General features: G+C 37.6%; 1 non-coding gene across 1 annotated transcript; it reads right to left on the bottom strand.

The window, feature by feature from the left end:
• Window positions 1-73: 73 nt before the first annotated feature.
• Window positions 74-156, bottom strand: LOC133707588 (small nucleolar RNA U31b). The gene has a single exon (XR_009845202.1). It is a non-coding gene; the product is annotated as a small nucleolar RNA U31b (small nucleolar RNA).
• Window positions 157-10,678: the final 10,522 nt, after the last annotated feature.

Genomic DNA, 10,678 nt, shown 5'->3' on the forward strand with positions numbered 1-10,678 from the left:
AGTGAGGTACCATATCAGAAAAACAATAACTGATTTACCCTATCAAAACTTTCTATCAATTTCTACATGAATGAAATCAGATATAAGTAAATCATTCACCACCTTGCATCTCGTGGATGCAAATAAGACTGGGCGACAATCACTATCATCATTTTCACTCAAAAACCAAATTCAACTTTACAAATTGCAAGCTAAACAAATTTATTTATGCAGTTTTGTTTTATTTGACTTACTTGGCTTTTTTGTTTTGTGGCCGATGACTTATTAGAGTACATGTTTCATGGTCTCTCTACCTATGCAAGACTTTGTTTACCCAATTTCATGTCTTCTTTCTAAATCTTTAATTTAAATAATGAATCGGAAAGAAAATAAAGGTGGGAGCGAAATCTCAAAAATAAGATGAATGAAAACCCAATTGACCTAGTACTCAAATGATGAGCTGAGAACCCATTCTCATTAAATCGCACACAAAACCTTTAATCGAATAAAATCCCAAAAGCCCATACCCAACAAAATTGACCGAAAAATTTACATAAAGAAGTTACCTGTTATCAATTGAATCAGTTATCTATGGATCAATTCAAAACAAAACCAATCACATGAACAAATCAGAGCAATTGAAGAATGAACAAATCAAACCTACCGATTGAAAAAACAATCCACTGAATAAGCTGATCAACAATCCAAAACAAAGAGTGAATTCCTAAAGAAATTGTATTGGGTACCTGAAATTAGAGGAGATAATGAGCAGAAACAAAGAGAGGAATTCCAAATCCACATATCAAAAGTAACGAACCGAACTCTCTCAATCTCGCTTATACGGCTGTAGAAGATGGTGGCACGATTGGGATCGACGATTTGGGTATTTGGGTGTAATAGTAGAAGCCGGTGTAAACAGATGATTCCCAAAGAAAGAGATACAGTCGAAGGTTGAAGTTGGTGTAAGTGGAGGCTTCCCGAACAATTGAAAACAGATATTTGTACAACGATGGCAGTGCCGTAAGTTGAGGGAAAACAGAGGGCAAAAGCATCATTTCTAACCCCCAAGATGAACAGTAAAATGAATAGTGCAGGAGCTTTATATAGTAAATAGTAACTACATAAAGTACTCTTTAGAACACGACAAAAGAGTGACAAAGACAAAGAGTGGGAGATAGTGTTTGTGTTCAATTTTGGAAGCCATATGATGAGCAGTGTCGTGAGCATGTAAATATAATAAGGGGCTATATATATGCGGCCATTAGCAATCAAGTAATTGATCAAATAGAATATATTGATATGTGTGTAGTATTTGAGGCTACGTGTAAGGGGTTTGCTAAGTGTCAAGGGCGCTACGTGTTTAATAGGCCATGTGTGAAGATATAAATGAATATGGATTCATGTGAAATTCACGTATTTGAAGTTTTGATGAAAGGAAAACTTATCTTTTTCACCAATGGGTGCCATCATGGAGCTTTGTTTTGAAGTGAACATGGGTGTCATCAGGGAGCTTTGTTTTGAAGTGAACGGTGGGTGCCCGTGGCATTCTATATTCTTTGCCCGGAGAAGAACACAGAGCTATCTCATGTGAGAGATGATGAATGACTAGACTAGAGTCCGGAGGAGGATTGCAAATGAGTGTCCAGAGTAAATGAGCATTGGGTGTCTGTGGAATACACAAATGAATGTCAAAGACGAATGAGAGCGATGGTCATGGCGTTGACATTTGGCGCTTGATGCTCGAGTGATGTCTGAGGTGAGATGGGTGTGCGTTGGAGGAGTTCCCAGATCAGTGTGCGTGTGCATTCAACAGTTGCAAGTCTCCTCACTCGTGCAGCGCGTTGAACGCCGAAGACCAGAAACTGGGTTGAATTGTTGTTGGGGTCATCACGAGTATGAAAATATGTGCAAATTTGTGTGATGTTACCTACTCCTAAGATTAGGAGATCAAGTTTTAGTAAAGGGGAAAAGTAAGAGTATCGTACCTAAGGGATTGAGTAACTCTACCCTAAGCTAGATTACCGCAAAAATAAAACCTAGAAAACACATGCGAGTCTATCTTTTTACAAATTAATAGTCTCGGCCCTTTGGAAGCCAAAACTATCAATAATAATATTTACAATGGTAAAGTGGTGAATCAGTTTTGTTGATTTTAATTTCTATAAAGTAAAATAAGTTCCACAAAAATAAACTAAGCTAATAAAAATAAAATAAAATAGAGACTTTGATCAATGGGATAAATAGGAGCATATGTTTTGCACCTAGCCTCCGTCATGAATATAATGTAACCCATTTTCAAATAACAACATGCTTTGATAAATTCCCCCTCGGTTTTCGCTAGAGACAAAAGAAAGTCAAGTAAGCTTGACTCAACATCAAATTCAAATTAGGGACGTTCCAATCATCAACCTATAAAATTGGTTAGATTGCAAGCTTCACTTTGTTTACTACCCTCACGTGTCCCTTACTCCAATTCAGAATTACTACTTGTAGAACCCTGCCAGACCTTTAGAACAAACATCACGTTCCCACATAGAATGCCATAACCTCCCCAAAGATTGTTTTCATGGAAGTTTGTTTTCATGCCTATATACTAAAGAAAGTCAGCTTACAGGACCACCTAATCATAAAACAAGTTCCCCAATAAGCAAGAACTTCGATGAAACGAAACGGCTTCAATAGTAATATGTATATATTTAACGGATTTGATACTAATGTGTGTGTGTGTGTTTCCCCTAAATCCTGGATATATATCGATTGCAAGAAGAATGGAAAAGAACATCAGTACACATGCTGTCAAGTTTCAATAGTTAGTGGAATGATATTTCATTGATGGCAATGTAGAATAGGGAGATAAATATACTTACTTGTATCAATTTCCATTGAAAATTTGATTTGCTAAAGACCTCTCTTCTCACGCACCAGTTGGTTTCTCCTCCCACTTCAGGGTTTTCATTCAATTTGTTTAGGTTTGAGACTCTTCAATGGAAGAGCCGCGGTTTAGGTTTGAGACTGTTCAGTTCTAAACGGCATTGAAACGGGGAGAAAACTGAGCCGTTAAACGTAAATGAGAATCCTATCAATTTAGCAGCTATACACATGTCGCGCGGGTATTGGTTGGGACCACCATGTCAGCATGACACGTGGTGGTCCAGGACCACCTAATAATTCCTCCAAAATAACCTAAACCTAAAGTCTTCCCACCTAAAATCTCAAACCCTAGTCAACTCTTCCTTGTCCTCCACACATGTTCTTGGCCGGCAAACTTGGCCGGAAATGTCCGGAATCCGGCATTGACCTCCGTTGACTTCTTTTTTGTCCGTTTGAGCAATTTCTTCTCCTTTCTTCCTTCAATTCAATCTCCATCAATACTTTGGAATTGGCCTTCAATTTATTCATACTAAATGCTCTTCCATGTGTTTAGATCATCCTGGTAAAATTTTAGAGCTTGGGTCATCGTAGTTTGGCCGGAAATGCTGCCGGAATCCGTACAGGTCTCGTTTTGCAGTTTTCGCCTTCTAGTGCAGAAACTGCACTAGGATTTTTTTTCCGTAAATTGATACGCTAAAAACAAGCGCTCAACTTAACCCTGCAAGATGTAGTCGTTAGCAATATAGAGTAAGCAAGGATCGTTCAGCCGGGGATTGAGGGTAACAAATTAATCACACAAAATAAAAACAAACTAATTTAAACTAACTAAAGCACAAAACAAATAACAAAACTAAGAAAAAGAAAAACGTCAAAGAGGAAAAAGAAAATATGGCAGGACAAGATGGGGATAGAAGGGTGCGTTGCAATCCTAAGTTAAACAGATTTGGGGTTTTATGTTCCTACGAAAATAAAAGAGAAAACAAAAAGAAAACAATTTTAATTTTTGGTTTTGAGAAAAACAAGATGGAGAACATGTTAGAGACTTGGAAATCCACCACCAATTACTTTCAAACAATGTTAAGTTAACCTAGTTTCAATTACTAAGGTGTGAAACAGAAACCAACCAAGAAACAAGTCGGAGCAGATCATGTCCCTTATTAATGTTTCCCTAATTACTTAGTCTACGTGAACGCACAATAGCTAAGCCTATCAAATATGCAATCAAGGTATAGAACGCTATCCTATCAACAACACATATAGTGTCAACATATTTGAAGCATTAAGATCTCATGGAAACGATTGATTATAGAGTTGCAGTCTAGTGTGGAACGCCTACCTAGCATGCTCTTCTAGTTGTTTAAAACACCAGCTTTTGTCCAAAGCCTTGCATACTTGTGGATTAGAAAACAAGACGATTAGGTGAATTATTTTCTAAACCTAGCTCCAATTACATGCATAAATCCTATGTTCGCGACCATAAAACATACACATGCAAAAGTTTTCAATCAATCAGAGATAAACAACCAATCCACACCAAAGATCAAGAAACTAAATTTAAACAAACATATGTTCTACATAATTGGGGCTTCAAACCTTGCCCCTAACAAAAATTAACTAGCCACACATCGTCTTAAATTCAACAAATAAAAGCATGAGTATTAGATTACAAGATGATAAAAACCGTAAAAGGGAGAGTATGAGAGCCACGAATTCACTTTTAGGCAGCCTTAGATGCAAGTACTCCTTCAAGATAAGTCACGGCAGAAGCTTGGTGGAGGATGGAAGATGGATTGCACGGTTTTTCTTCTTGAAGACTTGGGAATTTTTGAGACTTGTGTGCTAGGGTTTGGGAGCAGAAGATGGCGCTGTAGGATGGTTATTTTCAACGTGTTCAGAGCCTCTATATATGTGGAATACACAACCCAAGTTTCCTTTTCCAATTCTGCTTTGAAAGCCTCCCCTAGTTGCTTGAGGATTACTCTGATTGGTGCACAATTAAATGATTTTCAAGGCTTAATAATCTTCCCAAATTCTTGATGAATCGTTCTAGGACTCTCCTTCATATTTTCAGCAGCAATGACCTTCCAAAAATGCCCTGGAAATCCGTCCAAAGAAGAATTCTGCAAAACCGTCCTGTTTTGACTAGGATTCAATTTCTGACTCTGAAGCTTCCTTCTTGGACAAGGAACGACTTCGTCTTGACAATTTTCTGGATGGTTCTTGACTCCCACGTGTTCTATGACATCATATAATCTAGAATGATCAATAACCTTCTCGAAAAACTCCAAGAAAATCGCCGGAAAAGATCTCCCAAAAAGCTTCGTGAAAAGCTGACAGTTTCTGCCTTATCGGGAAGCCTAGTTTGTGCTTGGTTTCCTGCTGCCTCGTTGACGTTTCTGACCAGTTCTTTAGCTCTAGTTCAAGTATAACATCATGTATTTAAGGTTAGCTGGCCCTTTCTGCAAAGTTACAGCTGGAAGAATGCAATAATTACTCCTCAAAACCGTTCCCAGAAAGCTGATTCTGAAACTGCAGTTTTCTGGTTTGCAGCAACTGTTTTGCACAACGATTTCCGTGGACTTCCCTTGTAATTTCCGGCCAAATGGTTGATCAAACTTGGTCCTCTGCATCAGTACTTCATGTTTCATGGCTTCGTTGCTCCCTTTCAGCTCTTATTTCTCTTGAATCACTCCACGAACTACCTAAAAAGAAAACAAAGTTAAAACTGACTTTTTAAAGGAAATAACTAAGAAAAGTGTAAGGGATTTCACACTATATTCGTCGCATTTATGCTCCTATCAAATTCCCCCACACTTAGCTTTTGCTAGTCCCTTAGCAAAATCAAAACAAAGAAAATAAAACGAGGACTCAAAAGACGCAAAACAAATTATGCCTTCAACATTGTTGTCTCAGAAATCTCTTACTTTCATAGCATCAAGATTAGCACGCAACCAAGATTCAACCATAAGTAATTCGAGAGTTAATTAAAACATATATTCCACATATAAACATGTAAGACACGGATGTGACAATGGTGATGGGTGGAGCTCAGCATGTTTCCAATAAGTATGATTCAAACCTCACGGGATTTACCACTCTTTCTTCTCTCATATCAAGGTTAATGCTTAAAAGCTTTTTCACTCAAATATATGTGAGAGATGATAATATTTTCGACAAACTAAAAGCTCACATATATAAAGAAGGAAAGGCTATGTCGAAATTTATATATATATATTTTTTTTCTTTTTCGATCTCATGAAAGATACCAACTACTTGCCGAACGGACCGAACCATATGCTCAACTCTTGTAGCCAATCTCCACAGATCAAAGGCTGCCCATCTTAAGGATCAAAGAGGTCTTACTTCAAGGTTGTAATGGGGCCAAGGTTTAGGGGTTTAAGAAACGAAAGGGTAAGGGAAAATCACAAAGTATTCTAAAAACCTAGCGGAGCTTTCATTGAAGCATTGAGACGTCTTCCTTTAGTCACCAAGGCATCTTGCAACGTTGAACTTCTTGTGTGTCTTTATTAAGGGCTGGATGTCATTGTGTAGGGCTCTTGCTTCATTCTAACCTTTCTTCGAACACTTGTGAAATAGGACAAAGACCAAATTCATCGTACTTAGGCCTTCACTTCAAAACAAACTCCTTATCCACAATGAGGGGACTAAAATCCACAAATACTTACACTTTTTTTTTCTTGCCGTACACACTTTTTTTCTTTCTCTTTTTTTTTCTTTTCTTTTCTTTTCGGCATACATAATTATTTTTTTTATGGACAAGTCTTTCCCCCACACTTATTCTTTCTCATCATCTCTTTTGTAGTGCCTTCAAAATCTTGTCTGTCTCATAAATTAGCTCCACTAAATCCTTAGAACAAAGGGTAGGGATATAACTATACTAAGGTTTAAGGGTTAGGAATATTGGGGGTGATGAAAGAAAAAGGTTTAAATGTAGGCTCAAGGGGGTTGAACTAAGGGGTGTACATCTTGTGTACACAAATGGGGACACAGGCTATTTTTGGCTTTGGTGGAAGTTCCTAGGTGCCTTTATCCTTTCCAGAATCAGGGACATGTATTGATAAAAGTTTCGACCAGTACAAGAGCAAGTTCTAGTAATCTCTAGAGTCCGTTAAACTTAATCTGTGGCAAGCAGTCAATCAAAGAGAAAGATAATGAGATCACTAAGCATCGCCAAGAAAATAGGAGTATAATTTTTCAATAAACACTCACAAAGAATAGCAAATAAGCTCAAATTCTCACAAGGGTTATTATGAATCAAAACTCATCATCAACATGCTCATAATTCTGTACCAAGGTCAATAAAAACCACATCTACTACACAATCATATGCTTTACATATATCGTAATTAACCAAAGAATTATTTTAACATCATCTCAATATTGTGATCCTCTTTTATCCATAATTTCAGAGATTAAGTTCATCCTAGATAGTTGAGAGGCAACCTAAGACTCGAAAAACAAAACAAAAACGGAAAACAAGAACTATAGACTCAAAAAGAAAGAAAATAACTAATGAAATTTATTTATTTTTTGGATTTTTGAAATTTTTCAATTTTTTTTTTTTTTTTAATAAGACTCAAATTGGATTCCCTTCCCCCACACTTGAATCATACATTGCCCTCAATGTATGGCAAATTTAATCAAGCAATGCATAAGAGAAGCGTAAAGAGAGGAAATCAAAAATTTAAAAGAAGAAAGGTGAGAAGGATGATAGAAAAGCTCCCCCTTGTAGACCTCCCAGTGCTCACGACCTTTGGAGATGACAACAAAAGACCCTAACCCCAAGACCATAAGGTCTTGATTTCCTAACGTAAGCTCCATGCGAAGTCTTGTTGCATCGTTGGAAACCATAAGTTTGTGTCGGCAGCCCATGTTCCAGGTCCCATAACTTTTCTATGCAGCTTCAGATGACTATGATACCACTTGGAGGTGAAAGTGGACATTGCTAGCTCTCTGTGCATATGTGGAACACCTTCTAACTCCAAGCGGTTTGAAAGTTATAGCCCTGCAAAGTTAGAGAAAAAACAGAAATTTGAACAGAAAACCGGGCAAAGTGACCTTTACCCACTCAAACCTTTATTCCGGGAGCATCACTGGTTCAATGGACGAGATTTTTGGCCTGAAGGTAGTATACATATAGATCTTTGAGTACATGTAAAGAACTCCTCATTTCAACCACGGAAATATGCCCAGTTTTTCCTTTTCTGTGACACAACTGCACAGTTTTCTGTTTTCCTGAGCTGACCTTACTGCATTCAAACTGGAACTGGGAATGCATATGAACTCCGAATCCAGTGCTGTAAAAACCTACAGAAACTAGATTCAAATATCTTTTCATTCATGTATGGTACATCTTCTGGTTCCATCTGAGCGAAAAACGGCAGTTGTCTAAAGTAGACGGACTGTATGGTCAGTACTCAGTTTTTACAGAAGGAACGTCTTTCACACCTCTTTACAACCTGATGACCTGCACACAAACTAAAAACATAAAAAGGAACTAAATAGAAAAAAAAAATAGAGCAACGAAAACATCCTTTGGGTTGCCTCCCAAGAAGCGCTTGGTTTAACGTCTTCAGCTTGACATAGCAGCTTTTCATCAAGAGTAATCAGGAGGTTTAGGCCGCGGTTCGATCAGATGCTTAAGCTTCTTCAAAGATGTTTCGTGGGCCCTTGATAGCAACTTGGGTAACTTGGGAGCAACGGAAAGATAGGATTTGATGCTTCTCTTTTTCTTTCTCTTCTTCCATTGTCTCCTTCTTTTCTTAACTTTAACAATCACGGCAAGAATTATCTCCTTATCTGATTTGAGATATTCACTTATGAGAATCTCCACATGATCAACAAACTCAACCATTGCGTGGATAGGGAGAACATGTGTAGAGGTTGAATGAGGCGTTGCAGTATCAAATGGTCTTCCATGTGCTAGCAACAAAGGTCCAAATGTAGGAGCTATGATGGAATCCTCTTTTAAGCAATCCTCCCTTGTGTAACCTCTTGGATCTTGATGAGGTAGCATGATTGGTTCAGGCACTTGGGACACACTTGCATGAAGCTCAACCTTACTTTCTTCATGATAGGATTCCTCATCATCAAAGGGATCTTCCATTTCCCACTTTTCAAGCTCGGTCATGTAGTGATCCTCAAAAATCTCAACGTTGAGTGGCTCTTTATAAGACTCCTCCAAATCCATTACTTCATCCTCATCAAATGTTGAATCATGGACTGCATCATGAGGTTGACACAAAACTGTAGTTGTCGGGAGCTCCCCTAAAGTTGCCATCGGTTTAGAAGGATGCTCCTGAGATATTAAGTTCTCCAAACGCTTTAGTTTTTCTGCCAAATCATCATCAAGAGCTTGCTTTTCGTGAATCCAAGCTTGAAAAGAAGCATATGAAGCTTGTTGTCCCTGAATCAAAGCTTGAGTAGCAGCATTTAGTCCCTTAATAATCTCATCATCATTATTAGACATACCTGAGTTTTGAGGAGGTGGGGCTTGTGGCCAATAGTCATGGTATGAATATGGAGAATCTTCGAACTCATTGAAAGATCCTTGTTGCACGTTTGGATCTTCATAACACGAAGAGTAAGGAGGATTATCCCATGCCGGATTGTATCGAGGTGAATAATAATTATTCCAATGCCCTTGGTTGTCATGAAATCCTCCAAGCATGGTATTTTGATTGTAGTATCTTTGATATTGGATGCTTGGACATGCCTCCTTAGAATGACCAACTATGGAGCATATGGAACACACCTCGTAAGATTGATGCCACATTGAAAAACAAAACAAAATTTTAAGTTAGTAATATATACAAAAAGAATGTGTAAAATCCTAAAAATCAAAATATAAACAAAAATAAACCAAACAATGTGAATGTGAAAAATAAGTATTTTTCAATCCCCGGCAACGGCGCCAAAAATTGATACGCTAAAAACAAGCGCTCAACTTAACCCTGCAAGATGTAGTCGTTAGCAATATAGAGTAAGCAAGGATCGTTCAAGCCGGGGATTGAGGGTAACAAATTAATCACACAAAATAAAAACAAACTAATTTAAACTAACTAAAGCACAAAACAAATAACAAAACTAAGAAAAAGAAAAACGTCAAAGAGGAAAAAGAAAATATGGCAGGACAAGATGGGGATAGAAGGGTGCGTTGCAATCCTAAGTTAAACAGATTTGGGGTTTTATGTTCCTACGAAAATAAAAGAGAAAACAAAAAGAAAACAATTTTAATTTTTGGTTTTGAGAAAAACAAGATGGAGAACATGTTAGAGACTTGGAAATCCACCACCAATTACTTTCAAACAATGTTAAGTTAACCTAGTTTCAATTACTAAGGTGTGAAACAGAAACCAACCAAGAAACAAGTCGGAGCAGATCATGTCCCTTATTAATGTTTCCCTAATTACTTAGTCTATGTGAACGCACAATAGCTAAGCCTATCAAATATGCAATCAAGGTATAGAACGCTATCCTATCAACAACACATATAGTGTCAACATATTTGAAGCATTAAGATCTCATGGAAACGATTGATTATAGAGTTGCAGTCTAGTGTGGAACGCCTACCTAGCATGCTCTTCTAGTTGTTTAAAACACCAGCTTTTGTCCAAAGCCTTGCATACTTGTGGATTAGAAAACAAGACGATTAGGTGAATTATTTTCTAAACCTAGCTCCAATTACATGCATAAATCCTATGTTCGCGACCATAAAACATACACATGCAAAAGTTTTCAATCAATCAGAGATAAACAACCAATCCACACCAAAGATCAAGAAACTAAATTTAAACAAACATATGTT

This window comes from Rosa rugosa, chromosome 4, assembly GCF_958449725.1.
Source record: "Rosa rugosa chromosome 4, drRosRugo1.1, whole genome shotgun sequence".
Taxonomy (NCBI): domain Eukaryota; kingdom Viridiplantae; phylum Streptophyta; class Magnoliopsida; order Rosales; family Rosaceae; genus Rosa; species Rosa rugosa.